The 19,525-nt window shown below is 43.4% G+C and overlaps 1 protein-coding gene and 1 long non-coding RNA gene across 2 annotated transcripts in view; one reads left to right on the top strand and one right to left on the bottom strand.

The window, feature by feature from the left end:
• NR3C1 (nuclear receptor subfamily 3 group C member 1) overlaps window positions 1-19,525 on the bottom strand; it is a 65,096-nt gene that overhangs the window by 33,765 nt on the left and 11,806 nt on the right. The window lies entirely within an intron of this gene.
• On the top strand, window positions 172-11,262 carry LOC113947059. The gene is made up of 3 exons (XR_003527630.1): window positions 172-276; window positions 7,413-7,442; window positions 11,251-11,262. It is a non-coding gene; the product is annotated as an uncharacterized LOC113947059 (long non-coding RNA).

Raw genomic sequence — 19,525 nt, 5'->3', positions numbered from 1 at the left:
CAGGGGGGACCTTCTCACTCTCTCCAACTCCCTGACAGGAGGGTGGAGCCAGGTGGGGGTCAGGCTCTGCTCCCAGGGAGCAAGGGACAGAACAAGAGAAAATGGCCTCAAGCTGTGCCAGAGGAGGTTTAGGCTGGACATCAGGAGGAATTTCTTCATGGAAAGGGTGGTCAAGCACTGGAAGGGGCTGCCCAGGGAGGTGATGGAGTCACTGTCCCCGGAGGTGTTCAAGGAACAACTGGACGTGGCAGTCAGTGCTCTGGTCCAGTTGACAAGGTGGTGATTGGTCTTTTCCAACCTCAGTGATTCTGTGATTTCTGTTTTGGATCTCAGCAGCCCCAGAGGTGTGTTTTACATTTATGACACTGTCTTGGAAGCAGTTTCTTAGTTTTCTAAACTAACCAAGAGCCAATATACCCTTCAAAACTTTATTGTCTTAACACAGACCCTTTAACACACCAATTCCACATGCCAACACACTGGATTCAGCAACAGCAGAACTCCTGCACCAGATATTCTGTGGTTATTAGAACAGACCCATGAGCTCACACCAGCCACAGCATTTTGGCTCATCCTACATAGTCAGCATATATCGGAAAAGGATCTGACCCCTTAACTCCAACACACATTAATGTTGTATCAGAAGAACTGAACTTAAAATATTTAACAGGACTTGTTCCATTAATGACCTCAGTGTGAGCCATGTATAGTGCTTGTGTCAATCACAGGACTGTATGCAGGCTGCCAAAATGATGCTGCTGGAAAGGAGGAAAGACATCTGGAAAGCTGATTCTAACGTACATGGAAAAATATTAATGGTACTGAAAGAAAGGCAGTAAAAGATTAAACTAAACTGCAATAGAATCATATAATCACAGAAGGATTTGGGTTGGAAAGGACCTTAAAGATCATCTCATCCACAGGCAGGGACACCTTCCACTACACCAGGTTGCTCCAATCCCCATCCACCCTGGCCTTGAACACTTCCAGGGACAGGGCAGCCACAGCTTCTCTGGGCAACCTGTGGAGGGCCTCACTACCCTCACGGGGAAGAATTTCTTCCCAATATCCCATCTAACCCTTTCCTCTGGCAGTTGGAAGCCATTCCCCCTTGTCCTGTCACTCCAGGCCCTTGTCCAAAGTCCCTCTCCAGCTCTCTTGGAGCCTCTTTAGGCACTGGAAGGGGCTCCACGGTCTCCCTGGAACCTTTGCCACGCTGAACAGCCCCAAATCTGCAGGATAATCCTTCCATAGTCAAGTAAATAGTCACAAAGCTATAAATAAATTTAGACTGGTAACCAGAAAGTTCATTTCTGCTATTCTGAAAGAACAGAACAAAATTGAAACTACTCTGCTGCCACTAGAACCCTCTAACAGAGGTCCAGACGTGGATTTTTATGAATTTGTACACACACACTTACCCAAGTTTGTGCTTTTAGCAGCACTGCAGAGCTAATTCCTGTTTTACAACAACAACAACAAAAATTAAATATAAAGAAAGAAACTAAAAGCAATACAACTCAATAAACACAAATAAATGAGTAGAAATAAAACCTTAATTCCGAAGAGGAGGAAGAAGAGGAGAAAGGAAAGATGAAGAGAGGGCAAGAGAAGCAGAAAGGAACGTTCCTTCCTTAATTCCTTCTCCAGTCGTTCCAGGAAGCCCTGCTCAGAGAGGAACTGATACTGAAGAAACTGAAGCTGGTGAATTCCTCGGTGCACAAACCCCATTTCCTCGTCCGTCCAGGTGAGCCTTGCACAACATGCCCTCATGGTTTTTGTCAATGAGAAACATACATTTACACGTGGAGCAGTTTATTATGGAATATTAACCAGCACGTTGCACCCTGGGCTCTGCTTCAGTGGAGATCTATGGAGAAGAGGGACAGGGATGCATGCCAATTTTAGGGTTTGGCCTCAGTCCATTTGGTGCAGGTCCAGGATGACTCGGTTGACTGTTGAGTCATAGGTTGATTCAATTGACATTATTTTACATTTGACTGGTTATTGTTCTTTAAACTTTGAACAGGAGTCCAGAAGCTCAAAAAACACCAGTGAACCAAAAAGAAAGAGGCCAAACCAGAGTTTAAACAATGTTCTTAAGCAAGAAAAATACTCTCCTTAAATGACATTTGCTTTTAGCAGAGACAGCTAAAAAACCAAAACCTACCTCACAGTAAAAAATGTCTGTTATGTTCCCAATGTCTGTAGGAAGGAGAAGCAAACCTTTTCCCCTCCAAAATAAATCAACTGGTGAATGAGGATTGTATTTTTAACAGTGACATATTCCTTAAATTTTGGATGGTCAACATTCCTTAAATTCCTTAAATTTTGTATGGATGTGCACACTGGTCATTCGCTTCAGCCAATGCTCAACCTAAAACTGAAAATGAAAAAACATAAACCCCAGAAGTTACTGTTTTGGTCCTGAAGACAGACTTCTGTTTGGGAGAAGAGATGCTCATAAATACTACTGGTGTACGTTTTAAAAACACAGGTGTGTTTCACATGGATGTGACCTGAAATGAACTCACACAGACGTTCTGCATTTACCAGCGGGAATAGTGGTGGTTCATTCCTGTTGGTTTCAATTTGACTCATTGTTTTTCCACTCCATTCTACCCCAATTTTATGTATGTTTTCAGTATGCTTTGATCCCCTGTTGGGAAATTCAACGTTATATCCACTTATTTTCAGCAATCGCATGAGCAGCTAAAGACATGAGCCAAGGAGGAGCCCGAGCTGGCTTTAATGAGAGTAATGCAGTGGGAAGGGAGATTGGGCTTTTGCAACAATAATCCAGTGAGGAGGGAATCAGCTTTCATGACAGCTTTCAAGAGCACAAAAAACAAACAAAAACCAATAAAATGATCATATCTTGGGTACTTTGCTGGAAGACAAAAATATTTCTGACGATTTTGAGATCTTAGTCACAGAGGATGACGACTGCAATATGTTCTCAGCACCAAAGGCCCAAATTGAGGTCCAGCACCAACTCATGTGGATTATGTTCCCCACTTAGTCATCAGTAACATCACTTGAAAGGGTAGATTCCCTTTTTACCTCCTAAGAGAGGAACAGGAACGCTTGCAGGAAAGATAAGGAGAAAATTCAAAATTCCTGGTGACTTAAAAATCAGAAAGTTGCTACCGGGCAAGCACTGTGAGGGCTCAGGCCCCCAAGGGAAAGGTCAAGGCCTCCCCCAAATGCTACCAAAAGGCTTTTCTTCATGATTCACATTTCATTTTCAGTGCATTTTATCTTTCATATCCAGATCTCTGTGTGTACACAACAGAGCTTAAAACCAAGGAAACCTGTATAAAAGGCATTTCCCAAACTCTTATAACCACTTTTAACATTCTTCAGAACACCCTTTCACTTCATTTTAACTGGTCTCTGACACAGTGGATGCAAAGAACAAACATGAAACCACTCTTCCCCACATGAACAGAAAGAAAAGCATGTCATGAGTTTGTTTATTGACACAAAATCAAACACCTAAACTTGTGTAATATTCTCAGAAGGCCAAGCAAGGAATAGCACACCACAGACCTGTATGACGTGTATATTGCATGTATTTTCCATGGCACTTTTAAGTCAACTTTATTGAATTATCTAGTAGAGGGCTGTAATTACTTTTGTCAACACTGTTAAGCAATTACAGATACAATTTCTGCTATAACATGCACACATAGTAGGTTATTACCTGCTTTTATTTCCACTTGGCAACCATGTCACACACTGAAGACTATAAAAATGTTTCACCACATCCCTCCTGTTGCACACGCCCGGACTTTACAAGCAATTCTTGCCTTGGTGGTTTGGGGTTTTTTGTGGTTTGGTTTTTTTTCCCCATGATACTTCTAGTTCTTGCCTTCTTTCTCTCTCTCTCTTCTTTCTCACATTATTTCACCCATTTTCCTCCGTCATCTTCCTCTCCCCCTCCCTGTCAGCTGAAGGAAGCTCTATTCCTTCCTCACTGAACCCCACACCATTTCCTGGCCACATTGTTCATCTCTGCCTCTTTGTGTATTTTCTCTTCCTGAGCAGCACTGGAAACCCCTCCCAACTAAACTCCATCTGTAAACTTCATTAATGGGCTGTTTACCTCTCTCACACAACCCCCACAATAGTCAGACAATCCACTGTCAGACAATCCTCAAGTCTTACACACCCACCTCCACTCCATAGCTCTCCTCCCAGAGCACCTCGTGTGTCCTTGTGGCTGCACTTACAGCCAGTGTCAAACAGTGGGAATTCCATCATTCTTTCAGAAAAGTATTAAAAACTTCCCTGCTGAGAAACTCTCTTTTCTTTTGGTGAATTTCAATATTCATCACAATCAGCTGTGCTCTTAGAAAGCTCCTGATGGCTGTGACAGATATTTTACGACCCTTCACTATTCACCATAATCTTCCACTGACAATTTGGCCACTCAGATTTGCCACAGTGGAAGAGGTCACGGTATCTCAAATAGAACATTTTAACTATGTCATTGGCCAGGATTTACTCAATGTAGGGTATACTGCATCCACAACTCCTGTAAGTTTTTAAGTCATTCCTGTTCAGTTTAGAGACCCTGCTCCAGGCTATAAGAGAACAGGTGTGCCATTAGTTTTCCACACGATTGATGAAATCAAACAATATAAAGATACAAAAACCTGCTTCTTGAGCTGAAGCTATGAAGGGTTTAAAGCATAGACAGTGCTATGGGCACCTGAAAAGAGCATGCCAGAGACAAAATCTGGCAAAGCTAAAGATGTAGGATAGGGAGATAAAAAAAAATGAAGGTTTATCTGCCAATTCCTTCAATTCGTCAGATGATCAGTCAATTCATCCATCAGTCAAATCCTACCTTTAAAAATATTAACATAAAGCAAAGGAGCAAAAAAGATCCATTTCAATCAGACATTACTGTGAAGACCCCACTGTGGCACACTTCATTTTCCTCAGTCCCAGCTTTACAATCACCTTTTTCAGCAGCAAGTACCACAGAAACAAACCAAAGCAGCACTGAAAACTCCCAGGGTGCAGACCCCGTACAGGCACAATCATACACACGGAACAAGCTTTTCACTCAAATAAGAGAAGCTTAGTGAAGCTTCAGAGGAATTAACCCAGTAACAAAACACCTTCAGGAAATGGGAAAGTGGTTAATCTTTCCTTATTTTAATGGCAGTTCAGACCAAAGCAGCATGTGAGATTCCAAACATGTCAACACAAACAAGGCTCTGAAAGCAGAGGACACAGGACCAGCCTGGCTCCTCCAGCACTGCGCTCCCAGCCCAGCTTCTCAACAGTCCCTGGTAAACTCAGGAGTATTTTTAAGCTGCAACAAAAAGTGTATGACCAAGGCCTTGCAGTATTTCCAGGCTGCACTAAAATCTGTCAGATTATTTCTTAACTGCTCTTATGTCACTTACATGTTCCATCAGAGAAACATTAAACAAAGGTCACACCGACAAACACAAGGTTTGCACCGGGAACAAACCCAGCACTGATTGCACAGTTAACTCTTTGTGTGGGGAAAGCTCTGCTTAAACCTGAAGATAAACAAGTGTTTGGAGAGGGATTCATCTGGCACAGGTTTGTGGCTGCATTTGCAGGACCACCGGTGGTACCCACTGGGGTCTGAGATGGGGTTCTGCTGTGCTGGCCCTTCCTGTGAGAAAAGGAGCCCTTTGTTTTTATGGAGTCATCCCCCTGCCCTTCCCAGGAGACAAGGAACCCTTTGGGTTTATGGAGTCATCCCCCTGCCCTTCCCAGGAGATAAGGAGTCCTTTGGTTTTATGGAGTCATCCCCATAGGGCTTCTCCTTTTCACCTTGCCTGGGGAAGCCTCCTCCATCTAAGCTACTCGTGACTATGCAATAAAGGATCTGGCTGAGAGACAAATCAGGTTAAGAGTTAAAGCAATATCTGGATCACACAGGATGGACAGAGTCGTAATGTTTCAGTGTCTCAACCCATTTTTAAAATACAACTGGGAGTATCAACAAATTAACCACCATCACAGAAAAGGAAAAATCAAAATAACTGAGAACTAACACATCCTAAGAATAATATATATATATATGTGAAAAAGTATATGTAAATTTAGGGTCAGACTTACCATCCAAATTCATTCCACCCAACTTCAGGAACCAAAGGAGGTACTACATAGGCAATACAGAGAGACACTGAACAGCAAAGAACAATCCCAGACTGTTTCTCCTCCGCAGTGCTTCATGCAGAAAACTAAACTTTGGATAATTATGATGCTCTTGAGTTTGAGACCTCAGTACATCTGAATTTAGATGTGATTAACCAAGGTCTGAATATAAATTATACTTAAATTGACAGGAAGGAATGTCTTAAGTTTTGTATTATCTTATTCCTGATTGTGAACACATCACCATTAATACAGCTTTTCCTATCTGTAATACAGATTTTCCTGTCAACCCCTATTCTGTATGTGCAGCCTAAGAAGTCATTCTCCAAGGTGTGCCCTCTTGTCACTTCCTAGCGGCTTCTAAAGCTGTGGACACTGAGGGTTCCCTGGTTCCAAAAGAAAACCCGAGCAAGCACCACGAGAGAAACACAATAACTGTTTCTGACAACACAACAGTAACAAACCCACCAACTTCCATTATTTATGCTACTTCTCTGCATTTTGGAAGCTGTGGTGCTTCAAAAAGCTTGGAACAGTCACAACTTAAGCCATTTGTCCCCTGCAATAATCCATAAAGAAGTAACAAATCAAGCTAAAGGGCTGTAGTTTTTCATCTCAGTTGCAGCCGGCGCGGGTGAGGCCAACGCCGGAGATAAGCCGGCCGGCCTTTCCAAGGAGACAATGATAAGTGTTTTCCTGGATTGCTTATTCTTGCAATTTTAATCATGAATCCTGCAGCATCTGGCACTTTTCCTCTAGCTTCGCTTAAGGGCTGACAATTAGGAGAATCTCTCTTTTCTCAGAAAATCTGTTCTGGGTTGAGAAATGCACAAGCAGGAGGGTAAAAGAAGAAAAGCAGCACTTCTGACCTAGACAATAGTGTTAAATTGCTCCACAAAGAAAAGAAAAAGAAAGCAAAGGTGATTTCAAGCCCAGTTACTTCCAAGCCCGGTATGTAGGGTGTTCAGCCTGAAGAAAAGGATGCTCAGGGTGGACCTCCTCACTCATTACAACTCCCTGACAGGAGGGCGGAACCAGGTGGGGATCAGGCTCTGCTCCCAGGGAACAAGGGACAGGACAAGAGAAAATGGCCTCAAGCTGTGACAGGAGAGGTTCAGGTTGGATATTAGGAGGAATTTCTTCATGGAAAAGGTAGTCAGGCATTGGAAAGGGCTGCCCAGGGAGGTGGTGGAGTCCCCATTCCTGGAGGTGTTCAAAGAACGACTGGATGTGGCACTCAGTGCTCTGGTCTGAGTGGCAAGGTGGGGATGGGTCACAGGTTGGACTTGATGGTCCTGGAGGTCTTTTCCAACCTCAATGATCCCAGGATTCTGTGATCTGCACGACGGTTTCTTGAAGGCTTCTAAGCCAAGTTCAAAAGCTTCCTTCCAAATTGCCTGAGCCTCAATATCTGAGGAGCTCTTTCCCTAATTTTAATATTTAGGCCAGGAAAGCAATTTAATTGGAGAAAAAAATATTTTAGTATATGAAAGGAAATTACCTACTAAATCTTATGATTAAGCTGAGCTTCAAACCGTGACCTGGTAGTGTTTTCAAGCTTTAAAAGCAAAACTTGAAATACTTTAAGGACTTCGATGAAGGAGGAAACAAATTCCATGGCTCAGTGCTAACACCGGGTGAGAAATCCTGGCTCCAGAAAGAGAGAGCACACCATTAATGGGCTGTCAGAGGTTAATCACCAGCCATGGGGGATGTACCTGTGGCTGTGTCCAACTGCACACACCCTACACATACAGGCACATATTTTCCAAATATTCTGTGTATTATGGGAATATAACATGTTCAGATGCCTGAAGCCCTACAGGGTTTGCACATGGCACAGCCTGGCAAAGGACTAATTACACCCTTAACTGCAGCCAGTAATGAGTGTGCTCAGCTTCGGTTTTCTTCCCCCCCAAACCTATCAAGACACGGAATAAACCCATCGTTACTGCTCTCCTGCTGCAGCACCAGCTCCTTCCTTATCCCATCGAGAGCCACCTGAGAGCAGTGCAAAGTCAGAAATAACCAAATTCATTCCTTTCAGACTGACTTTTTCTGTTCAATGTTTTTTAATAACACCACCAAGTAAAAAACAGTGTTTTATAAATATCACAGGGGCTGTCATTTACAGAAACCAAGGCCTTGAGATCAGAGAAACCACCAAGTAATCTTAACACGATCGGGGAGATAGGAAATGGACTTGATATGCTTTAAAGTGTTCCAAATGGAAAATTAATAATGGAGAAAAGCATTCAAAATACTCAAAACCAGTTTCTACTAAGCGTTATTGCTTCCAAAATAGCCTTTAAATTCAATCCTGAATTACAATATGAAAAGAAAGTTTTCACACACTTTTTAAAGGCAAGCTCCCTCACACTCTTCCTGTGTAAAATAAGCATTTTACTTCACTTATTGGAGGCAGCTGGAAAACAAGGTGGTTCCTACCATCAGTCTTCACTCTATTCTAAAAACCTCCACTACTTTGATTTCCCAAGTTACAGAATGTTGAGTCTCTTCCTTAGAGACTTTCTCAAGCCTTGCAAGAGGCTCAGAAGACTTATCCATGTGTTCATATCCAAAATTTCCCCCTCACCATTGTCACCCTGAGCACGACTGGCGGGGTGCAGAGGCAGCTCCTTCACCACCAAGGAGGCAAAACCAGCCCAGTAGTTGCCAGAAGTGCAACTGCTATTGCAAAACAGCATTAAATGGACAAAGAGTCTTCTTTTAAACAGAAGAAATTAAGCTGGAAATATTGTTCTGTAGGAGAAGTAAATTAACCCCAAGAATACCTGTGCTGCTGTTTCAATTGCATTGCCAAGGCATTCTCTGATTTCTTTTTGACCTTAGACTAGAGGCCAAGAACAGAGATTATATCTAAGAGTGCTATTTAGGAAACAATTACTGTAAAGTTCCTTGTAAAAGCAGATTAACATTCAGTGATAAATTTCTTGGTATATGTAGCACTTGGCGAAATGAGGCCATCAAGAAAACAGATTCACAGAATCACTGAGGTTGGAAAAGACCTCTCAGATTATCGAGTACAACCTGTGATCAATCACCACCTTGTCAACCAGACCAGAGCACTCCGTGCCATGTCCAGTCATTCCCTGAACACCTTCAGGGATAGTGACTCCACCTTCCTGGGCAGCCCATTCCAAACCTGCCCATACATTATCCCAGACTGAAGAATCCACAAGCTGGAAGGAATAATACACACATTGTGTTGGTACTCTTGAAAAAATCCCTCTCTGGTCAAAGAATGGAGCCACAACTGTGACCCTCAATCCACGTGCTGAGGCTTTCCCAGTAGAAGGATTTTGTTTTGGAGTTTGTGAGCATGTTTTGAGGGGGGAAGGAAAGGGACGCAGGAAAGGAAGCAGATTTCCTGGCAGATCTTCAGTATAATTACACCGGCAAAGAGATCAATTACAGGCACGCATTCAGTCTAATTATTCTCCAGCTTACAGCACAGATATTTTCAACTCAACGTTATAGAAATTTGATCATTCAAATATTGGAAGAAAAGGAGTCATGGTGGTGCAAAATGCCAGGTTACTGTGGCCAGGTGTGTCCTGGTAACTTCATGTTACCAGAGAGCTTCATGTAACATTCTACACCTTGGAGTTCAAAACATGCAGAAAATATTCTTGTGAAAGGTGATTTTCCAAGCAGAGTAAGCTCAGTGTCAGGAACACAGATAGCCTGTGGTCAGGAGCTGTGCCTGAGTTGGCCAAGGGGCAGGGGACTGGCCATCGAGGGCTGTGTGTGTCCCAACACCTCCCACAAACAACGCAGGTCTCAGCTAGGGAGAGAAGATCAGTGTTAAACTGCTCCACAAAGAAAAGATGAGAAAAAGATGAATTTCAAACCCAGCCACTTCCCAGCCCGGCATCTGCACAACTGCTTCACGAAGGCTTCTAAGCAAACTCAAAGGTTTCCTTCCAAATTGCCCAAGCCCCAATATCTAAGTGGCTCTTTCCTCGATTTTAATATTTAGGCCAGGAAAGCAATTTAATTGGAGGAAAAAAAAGTTTTATTTTTTGTATTTGAAAGGAAAGGAAATGACCAAGCAAACAGGCATTCTTTGGGGCTGAGAGCAAGTCCCGAGCTGCAGGGGGACGGGGCCAGCTGGCCGCCAGCCCGCGTACAGTACGTGTTTACTTGTTGACTAACCACTGATAACTCCAGAGAGCACCCATGAATCCAAAAAAGAACCAAGTTTTCTGTTCAGAGAGGAAAGAAGAACAAAGCAGACAATGATAAAAGTATTCCCCGTTGATGTCTATTACAGCCACTTCTGATTTGGTACAGCTTTTATTTTAAAAATGATTAAAAATTTCATGTAAAATTAAAACTCTTATGCATCAAATAAGCAAAAGCATTTAGGTACAAGCAGCAATTGTACTGTTATAGAGAAATAATGCTGCTATGCACATGCTCCCCACCAAACACTCAAGCTTTCAGGGCTCTGTGCTCCTTGAGCAAGCACAAGTACAGAGCACATTCAAACCCGAAACAGAGACATGTCACAGGCATCTGTTACCTTATTTAAGACCAGGTTTAATCTTATGATTCAAGAGAAAAAGACCAACTTACGGGTGCTGGTAAATATTCCAAAGGCTGAAAGCAAAGTGTTACACTGTACACAGAACACTCACTGTCACGGCAGTTTTACTGCACAGGAAGTTTGGGAGTTGCAGTCCTGGTGCCCAGGTCCTGGTTTCACTGGATGGCACCTGCCATGTGCCAACTTCCTGAAGCCTCAGGATGGCCTTGGGAAGTGCCTCTATTCTTCCCAAGCCAGGAAGCAGTGGCTTTCCCAAGCAGCTCCTCCTCACTTCTACTTGTACAAAGCAGATGAAGCTTTGGGCCTGCACCCCTCACTGACCTCAGGCACTGGGGGAGTGTCCAAGGGCTCTTTTGGGAGAAGCAGCTGTGGAAGGTCCATGGTGACTGACAGCATGGGCTGCTGTCACCAGCACCCCCACCTCAGCAGGCCGAGCCAAACACAGTTACTGCATAAAACCACCACAGATTCCAAAAACCACTGCCAGCATACAGATATTCTGTTAATCAGCCTAAAAGGCATCACAGATGTTCAGAGACAGTGAGAAGGTGTTTGATCCTTGCTCTGTCCCTCATGCCCAGAGCAGCTGGGTTGGATTTGCACCTGCATGTGATGCCCACTGGCAAGTGCTAATCACGCTCCCGTGATTCCAGCCAGAACCAGGCTGGGGAAGAGGTGATAAGGAGCTGGCCAGTGACAGCGGCTGAGATCCCTTCTTGCTTTAGATGGACAGTTACAAAAATCGAAGTTTGTTAATGAGAAGACTTGATCCTCGACCATCTCTCATAACCAGACATCCTAATCTTGTCCCACAGGCTGGGACTGACCAACGGTCTTCAAACCTGTGACTCAAAGTGTTTGTCTTACATTTGCATGTCTACACTGAGACACCACTGGCCTGTTACTTCTCTAAAAAATACTAAATATGGCCCTTCTATATGTGCCTTTTAATCTAATTAAATAGAAGTTTTGTAATGAAGAATGTACAGTTTACTTGCATGCAGTGATATAATCACAGCTGGTGATATAACAGAAACAAGCATCGCTAGGATGGGAAGAAGGAGCATTTATCAGTGAAAAGGCTTCAGCAAGTCAATTCCATCACGCCTGTCCTGTCAAATGCAAACCCAGATATTGCTTATTTACCAAAGGCAATTACACAATTCACACTGACTGGCCTGAAAGCTGAAATTTGGAGTGGCAAAAGGTAATGTGGAAGGAGACAAAAGCCACTTTCCTTTTTAACATGGGCGTGGAGTGACAGGACAAAACAGAAAGGCTTTAAACTGCCACTGGGAAGGGTTAGATGGGATATTGGGAAGAAATTCTTCCCCATGAGGGTGCTGAGGCCCTCCACAGGTTGCCCAGAGAAGCTGTGGCTGCCCCGTCCCTGGAAGTGTTCAAGGCCAGGTTGGATGAGGCTTGGAGCAACCTGGGCTAGTGGAAGGTGTCCTTGCCCATGGCAGGGGGCTGGACTGAGATGAGCTTTAAGGTCCCTTCCAACAAAACCCATTCTGGGATCCTGACTTCACTGTGCCACTAATAATAAAAAAAGAAAGTAGAGACTTGCCTAACTCAGGGATCCAAAATAAAAGGTTCCTGTCAATTGTTAAGAGTGCTACAAAATTATAATCAAATATTTTACTCCAATTTTTGAGAAAGGGGATTGTAACATCTACAGCACCCCCCACCAAACATCACCATTTAGTGAGTGTGATGCTCTGAAGGCATTAATAAAGGCATGTGACAACTCAGTCACCAGAAGAAAGACAAAAGTAATAACATTCTCCTGTATTCTTCTGTAAATGGAAAATAATGGTGACAAACCAACATGAACATGTACTGTTGGAGGGTCAAAAGAAATTCAAATGCTCAGGCCAAGAGACAGGGCTGTGAGAAGGAGAATCTTGGGTAGCCCAGGGCAGTGAGGATGGTAAAACAGTTCTTCCTCGAGAAACTGCCCCCATGTGCAGTCACACAGCTTTGCTTTTCCACTTCTGTGGACAAACTGTGACATATTCCAGCAAGGACATACTGCCCAAAGACTGACTTAAAAAAAAAAAAAAAATACTTCTTTTGAAGTTATCTGAAAACACTGCTTGACTGAGCTCCAGAAATAAGAGCAAAGCAACATGCCCTGGAGCAGAGCAGCAGCCAGGGAGGACAGGGCCACTGGCTGCTCCCAGTCTGGTCTCACTTACAGGCATGAAAAAGTCTTCAAAGTACCAGCTGGAGAAGCCAATAATTCATATTTTAACAGCAGCCTCTACCAACGCAGCGTCTAGTCGTCAGCTTGTTTGTATTACTCTTAATTTTCACATGTTGTACAAGGGTAAGTCCAAGCAATTAATACTCTGCAGTATCTGCACGATGACTTTCTATTGGAAAGAACTGGAAAAACCCTCAACACCATTCCCTGCTTCAGCATCAAGAACAGCTTTATTAACTAAAATTACAATTCTGGGAAAACTTACAGATTCATCATCATGGGAAATGATGATGAATGTGTTACAGCAGTAACACAATGTACTGCACACAAGGAGAATGTATGAAAAGGGACCTGGTCAGGCCTCTCAGATCAGCTGGTGGGATCCCACAGATCTTCCCGACAGCACGGTCTGCACCTCCAGACTCAACCAGAGCATATTCCAAACACACACAACTGCACATGGGAAATAAGAACCAGCTCCTTCCCCACAGTCAATTTTCTCAGCTTGGAAACCCCCCACATTAATGCACCCATGAAATGAGGAGTTGGGAAGTACCAGAGCACATTGCTACCACAGGAACAACAAACATGATCACCTTCCCTGGGAAAGGCTGATCAGAGATATGAGAGCACCGAGTTCTATCCTTTGCTGTTAGAAAATCAAGAAAAATAAGCTATTGGAATGGCTAAAACATGGTCAATGTCTCATTTTTCTTGAAGGACAAAGTATGCTGCATTTGGAGAAATCACTTCTTAAGATTACATTTAAATTAAAAATTTGTATTAATCCCATTAAACTTATATTTACACTATTTACCACAAATATATTGCAGTTAAGCTGGAGAGAAAGCAGAGATGTTAAGAGAGAAGAATTTTGATTTTTGTCAGACTGGGATCTGGCTGCTTTTGGTGGCAGATCCACAGCAGCAGCACAGGAGGGAAAACAATTCCTCAGTGCTGGTACAACAAAGTGTGTGGGGACGACAGGGACAGCCCGGGAAATTACTGACGATAATATGTATGACAGAGTAACCCATCTTTATAACAGAAGATTTTAATTTCCTAGATGTCTCTGGAACGATGACTACAGCATGAAACAAGTGAAGGATGGCTTTCAAGCCCGTAGGAATTTCCCCAGGCAGCAGCTGGAAGAGCTTGCTTCTCATAATCACCTTGATTTATTTGCAATTTTAAAGACAAAATGAAGTATGGAATATAAAACACGGGGTAGGGGGAATACACACCCATGTATTAAAAATGAGGAAAGGAAAAAATGTTGTGCAGGAAGACATCACCACAACCACCCCGGATTTCCCATTCTCTCCCCTCCATTTTGGCTGGGGGCAATTTCTTAAGCACTGGAGACAAACATATCAACAAAACTGTTCTGGTAGCAAATTAAGAACATATCGGGCCCGCTCCCCCCCACGACCAGGCAGTACTGAAGGGACAGCACTCGGACACAAGCCCACCAAGGCTCATGGAATACGGCCATGGGTTGTTCCCTTCATCCTTCGTAATAAAACCCTTCATCCTTTTGGGCTGCTCCTGCACACTGAGCTAAGGGCTTCCCAAAACTATCAGTGACAACCCATAACCCCCTCCCGAGTCCCAGCTGCCAGCTCTGAGCTCCATACTGTACAAGCAATGCATAGATAATATTCCCCAGGCTCACAGCTTCATATTTTCCAGCTGGAGCTCCCCCTCCGCTCGACTCTGCGCTCACGGTGCTTTCAGAGATTTCTAACCTGGCACTCACTACCCAAAATAGCTCCATATCAGCTAACCCAGAAATCTCTCCACATGCTCCCTTTCCAGGCCCCGGCTCAGCACTGACCCTCAGGGAACCAGGCAGGTGACTCCTCATCCTGAAAAGCCACCACTATATCCTGCCCTTCACTTCCAGCTCTCTCCAAACAATAAAAGAACCGCTCTTCCAGTCCCATGACAACTTGGGTGAGGCAGGGGTTGTTGGGTTCTTTCTTTTTAAGTGGCCTCTGGTAAGGAAGAGGGTCAAAGTCTCAAAGGAAAAAAAAAAAAAAAATCAAATCTATTCAGGTCGATTGGATTTACAGCTCACTGACAACCTCACAGCGACCCAGGACATCGGCTGAGGTGGTGTTTTTCTTCCAGGAGCAAGGATGGTTCTTTCGCAAGAGACTCCACGTGCTCAGTGACCTTACAGGTTTGCAACCCACCCTTCTGCCAAGGGCTGAAGTTGGGCTCACCAACCCACAGCGCTCCAGGTCCTATGGAATTTCAGGTCCCCCAGCAGCCCCATCACGGTGGCTGGTTCATCAAAGAGGACATCTTTGCAGGCTGGCAGATCCTTCAGGGCTGCTGGGCAAATGCCACCCAGACTCAGTAGATCCCTAACACTGCACTGACCCCTCGCAGGTGTCCCTCAGCCCCATGGAGCTCTCCCTGCCCACACTGAAGGACCCCAGACCATCTGCCAGCAGCTGCATCAGGCTCCGGGCATCCCTTGCCCACTCACCACCCCATCTCCTTCCACTGCTTCCCACCTGGTTGGTTTGCACATCTGCCTGCTGGGTAAAAACAGAACGTTTTGGATGTTTTTGATAAAATTTGCAACTGCAATTTTGCTATTTGCATGAAGTTTTAGGGCTTCCCTTGTTCCCTTGGTTTCATTTTGAAATCAGGACAGCAGTTTTATGAGGTCCATGCCTTGAAATGAATGCTGCATGCAGGAAGCCAGTGCTGGTAGCACTTCTGAATGCTTGGAAAGATTCAAAGAGCTGAATGCTGCATTTCCTTTAAAGCTCTTCCTCGGTTCCGAGGCTGGGGTCAGCCAGGAATAGAAACCCAGTCACTTCCTCCTCCCCACTGGTATGGTGTGTGACTGAACCGGAGCTTTGATCTGCAACACGGAACAAACTAAGGCACAAAAATAAATGGACTTAGCAACCTCTTGATTGTTATTTAATAAAATATCAGCTGTGCCAACCTTAAATGTGTTAAAAGAGTCTTTAAAAATTTATCTCTGAAGTGATAAAATAAGTCCAAGCTCATTTGTCAAACCAGTTGCTCTGGTTGGAAAGTAGCTGTCAAGTACCTCGATGACTCAGGATGTCGCCATGCAGGCATCCTAATATTAACTGCTCCCTTCAATAGGAACTGAAAAAGGAAAGTTCTGCTACCCAAAATACAGAACTCCGAGCACGCAGGATTTTACAACACTTACACTTTATAGGAGGGAGTTTGAGCATTAAATTTCATTTTTATTAAATCGTGCACACAACTTGCAAATCACCTGGTACCGCATTAGAACAGATTTGTCTTCTCCAGCTATGGAGACTAATTCAGCACAGAACTTGTTAGATGGGTTTTGTTAAAAAAGGTGTCCAAGGAGCTTCCTTGGCAGTTCAGAAAATGGCTGATGTGCGGGGCTTAACAGAAACACGTGGTCAGGAAGGGCAGAATTCATAAAGCGACACGAAAATGAAACCAAGGGACCTCAAACGACAGCAGGACTCAGATCCTACACCAGATAACCTCCCACACAGTCAGGGTGGCCAAACGACCTCTCAGAAGCCTGGGCTAGGCTGGGACAAAGTAGGTCAGCAAAAAGGCTTTTGGTGAAATGCGGATTAAAGTAACAGCTCTATTCCAGCACCGAGGGAGAATGAGGGAGAATGTATTTGTGATCCAGGATCATGCCCATGCTTTGTGCTGCTTCAAATAACAGAGAGTATAAATTTAATGTTCAGTTTTCCTTTAAAACTGAAGTTTATCAGTATCGTTTTGTCAAAACAAATAACCCAAAAAGAATTACGAGTCTCCCCTTTCCCCCAAAAGGGATTACATCATTTATAAATCAAAAGGCAAAGATGTAAAATCATTCTCTACAAACTGATTTTAATCTATGTTTGAAAATCCCAGTAAAGTAGTGAAAACAACTTGCTTAATTTATTTTCATGTAAGTATTAACTTACAACCTTTCACTTTTTATTTTTTATTTTATTCCCTTGTCGACCACTCTTTTCACATACAGCACATATTACTCTCTTCAATGCAGTAATTTAGCATATTAGTAAGATCTAATCCTACTGAGTTGAATGAAAATACAGTAAATTAGTAATTTCTTTTACAGAAAATTAAGTATTAAGAAGAAGTGGTGTGAAACTTCAGCCTCATCACAGATGTTTTCTGCTGGAATCTAGAGATGAGATCATCTAACCAGAGCTGATCACAGAAATAAATAAATGAAAACAGCATACTAAAATTAATTTCTATCTCTTCTGGAGTTTCCTTATCAAGATCTTAAAACATTTTAACATTTGAATTCTAAAGTTGAGATTTGGTAACAGTTTCTTGCATTCATGAAACAACTGTTTCACAGAGATGAATCTGTTTCTGACTGTACTTACAGCAAAAACCACCTAATTTCTTTAGGCCATTTTAAACCATCCCCCCACTGCCAGATATAACTCAGGATAGTCTTTAACTCCATCTCTTACCACCAAAATTTCTTTATCTTCTGGTTTTGAGCAGAAACTCCTCCCCTCATCCACCTCCTCCCACCCAGTCATTTTCCAGCCTCTGCCCAAGGCAGATGTGTCCATCACCTCCGGCAGGGCCACGGCCCCTCTGCCCCAGGAAAGGGCTGTACAACCACACAGGGCCCTAAATCTGCAGCAACACAGCCCTGACAGCACTGTCTGCTCTTCCCACTTTTAGTTTCCCTTTGAACACATGAGGTACAGCCTCATTTCTTACATATAACCTCCTCTTGCCCTCCATACTTTGAGTCTCACTCGGGTTACATCTGCCCAGAAACCGCCGAGTCGGCAGCTTGGCCAGACTTGGTTTGATGGGTTCCAACATGAACATCTTGCTGTGAGCGATGGCCCCACCACCTGCACACACAGATCTCACCCCAACACACCAGCAAGTGTCAATCTCCCCCTGTTTACCCCACAGAGCCATGGCCATTTCAGTTTCTGTTTGGTGCAAGCTCTGTCTCACCACTTGTTGACACAAAAAATGTCACTCAGGAGGAATTTCTTCACTGAGAGGGTTGCCAGGCATTGGAAGGGGCTGCCCAGGGAGGTGGTGGAGTTGCCATCCCTTGGAGGTGTTCAAGGAACGACTGGACGTGGCACTCAGTGCTCTGGTCTAGTTGACAAGGTAGTGATTGGTCACAGGTTGGACTCTATGATCTTGGAGGTCTTTTCCAACCTCAATGACTCTTTTTGGAAGCGACTTTTATTACAGGGTACAAAGACAGAACAGGCCAAGTCTGGGGGGCCTCAAAGGCCCCTCTAATGCCCTTGCTGGGGTCAATGCCAACGCTTACCAACATCCTTCCCTTTTCCTTCTCTAGGTACCAGCTTACATGCCCTGTGTTGGCACTGTCTGATTTCCACCTTTCCCGAAAACTCAGCTCCCTGCCCAACAGAGAGGGCTCCACAGCCCCCTCCCACCTCTCTCTTTTCCCACAGCCAACTTCTGACTTCAGCCAACTCACCTGCTGGTTTAACTCTTGTTCTAAGTAAAGTTTTTCCCACTGATTAAAGACCAATTTACAAGGAATTCTAGCACCCAGAAGGAATCTGATTTAGTCATTCATACATAGTGTTATTATTTCAATAAACATTTTATTATCTTACTAAAATTAAACTGTGAAGTGAAATTCCATACTCCTTCACACATATCCAGCATCTAAAACCTATTCTGGATACCAAGTTTGCAATCTCCAATTTTTAAAGCCTTTTAGATGCCTGTCATCAAATAAGACTTTTTCTTATATTGGCTTATATTCTAACCTGCTCCACGTTTTAAGAGAACCACAATGAAGAGTTCTTTATTAAAAAAAAAAAGTCTAATTATACCTACAAGTGCACCACTTTCATAGGGAACAATGCATTTAATTTGAGAGAAATTCATACATAACACAATATTAACAGAAATGCAACAGGTAAAACAAACCATCAGAGGTCCCAGAAGCAAAGGTAACCCACAGAAAACATATAACAGAGAAAACAACATCCAGGTAATATGAAACTGCAATCAATATGCAGACTGAAATCAGACATGAAACTATCAAGTCTGAAGGTCCTTTTTTTTTTTTTTTTTTGAAGTTAACATGCCTGGACTGCGTTCTTGCACAACAAATCCCCACACGTGCATGCAGCACATGCACCTTTTCAGCACTGATTTATTCAAAGCCTTTGCTGATGGCTTTAGGAAGTTAATTGCTTCAGAAAGGTAAGAGTAAACTCATAGAAAAAAAAACTAAAATAAGCAAAAGCTAAAAATATGCAGGTACACAGTAATGGACAGAGTGCCTGTGATAGGTCTGCTGTTTAAAAGATATGGTGTAAATGTAATGCATTTACACCATCTTACCAAATGAAAAGCTACAGAAATCATAAATAAAATGAAGTGTTTAACACATTACAGCTGTATCCACGCGTCTTGTTTTTAAGTGATGGGACAGATCCCACAAGCCTTTCCTGACACCGCATCCATTGAAATGTCAAATTCCTCCACAGCCAAACCACGTGTTCTCCTCTCTTAAAGGTGTCAGTGGATGAATTACAAGGAGTCTGGCACAGGAGCACTTCCAG

This window comes from Corapipo altera, unplaced genomic scaffold (assembly GCF_003945725.1).
Source record: "Corapipo altera isolate COAL_440 unplaced genomic scaffold, ASM394572v1 75, whole genome shotgun sequence".
NCBI lineage: Eukaryota > Metazoa > Chordata > Aves > Passeriformes > Pipridae > Corapipo > Corapipo altera.
This window is presented reverse-complemented; position numbering and strand designations above follow the sequence as displayed.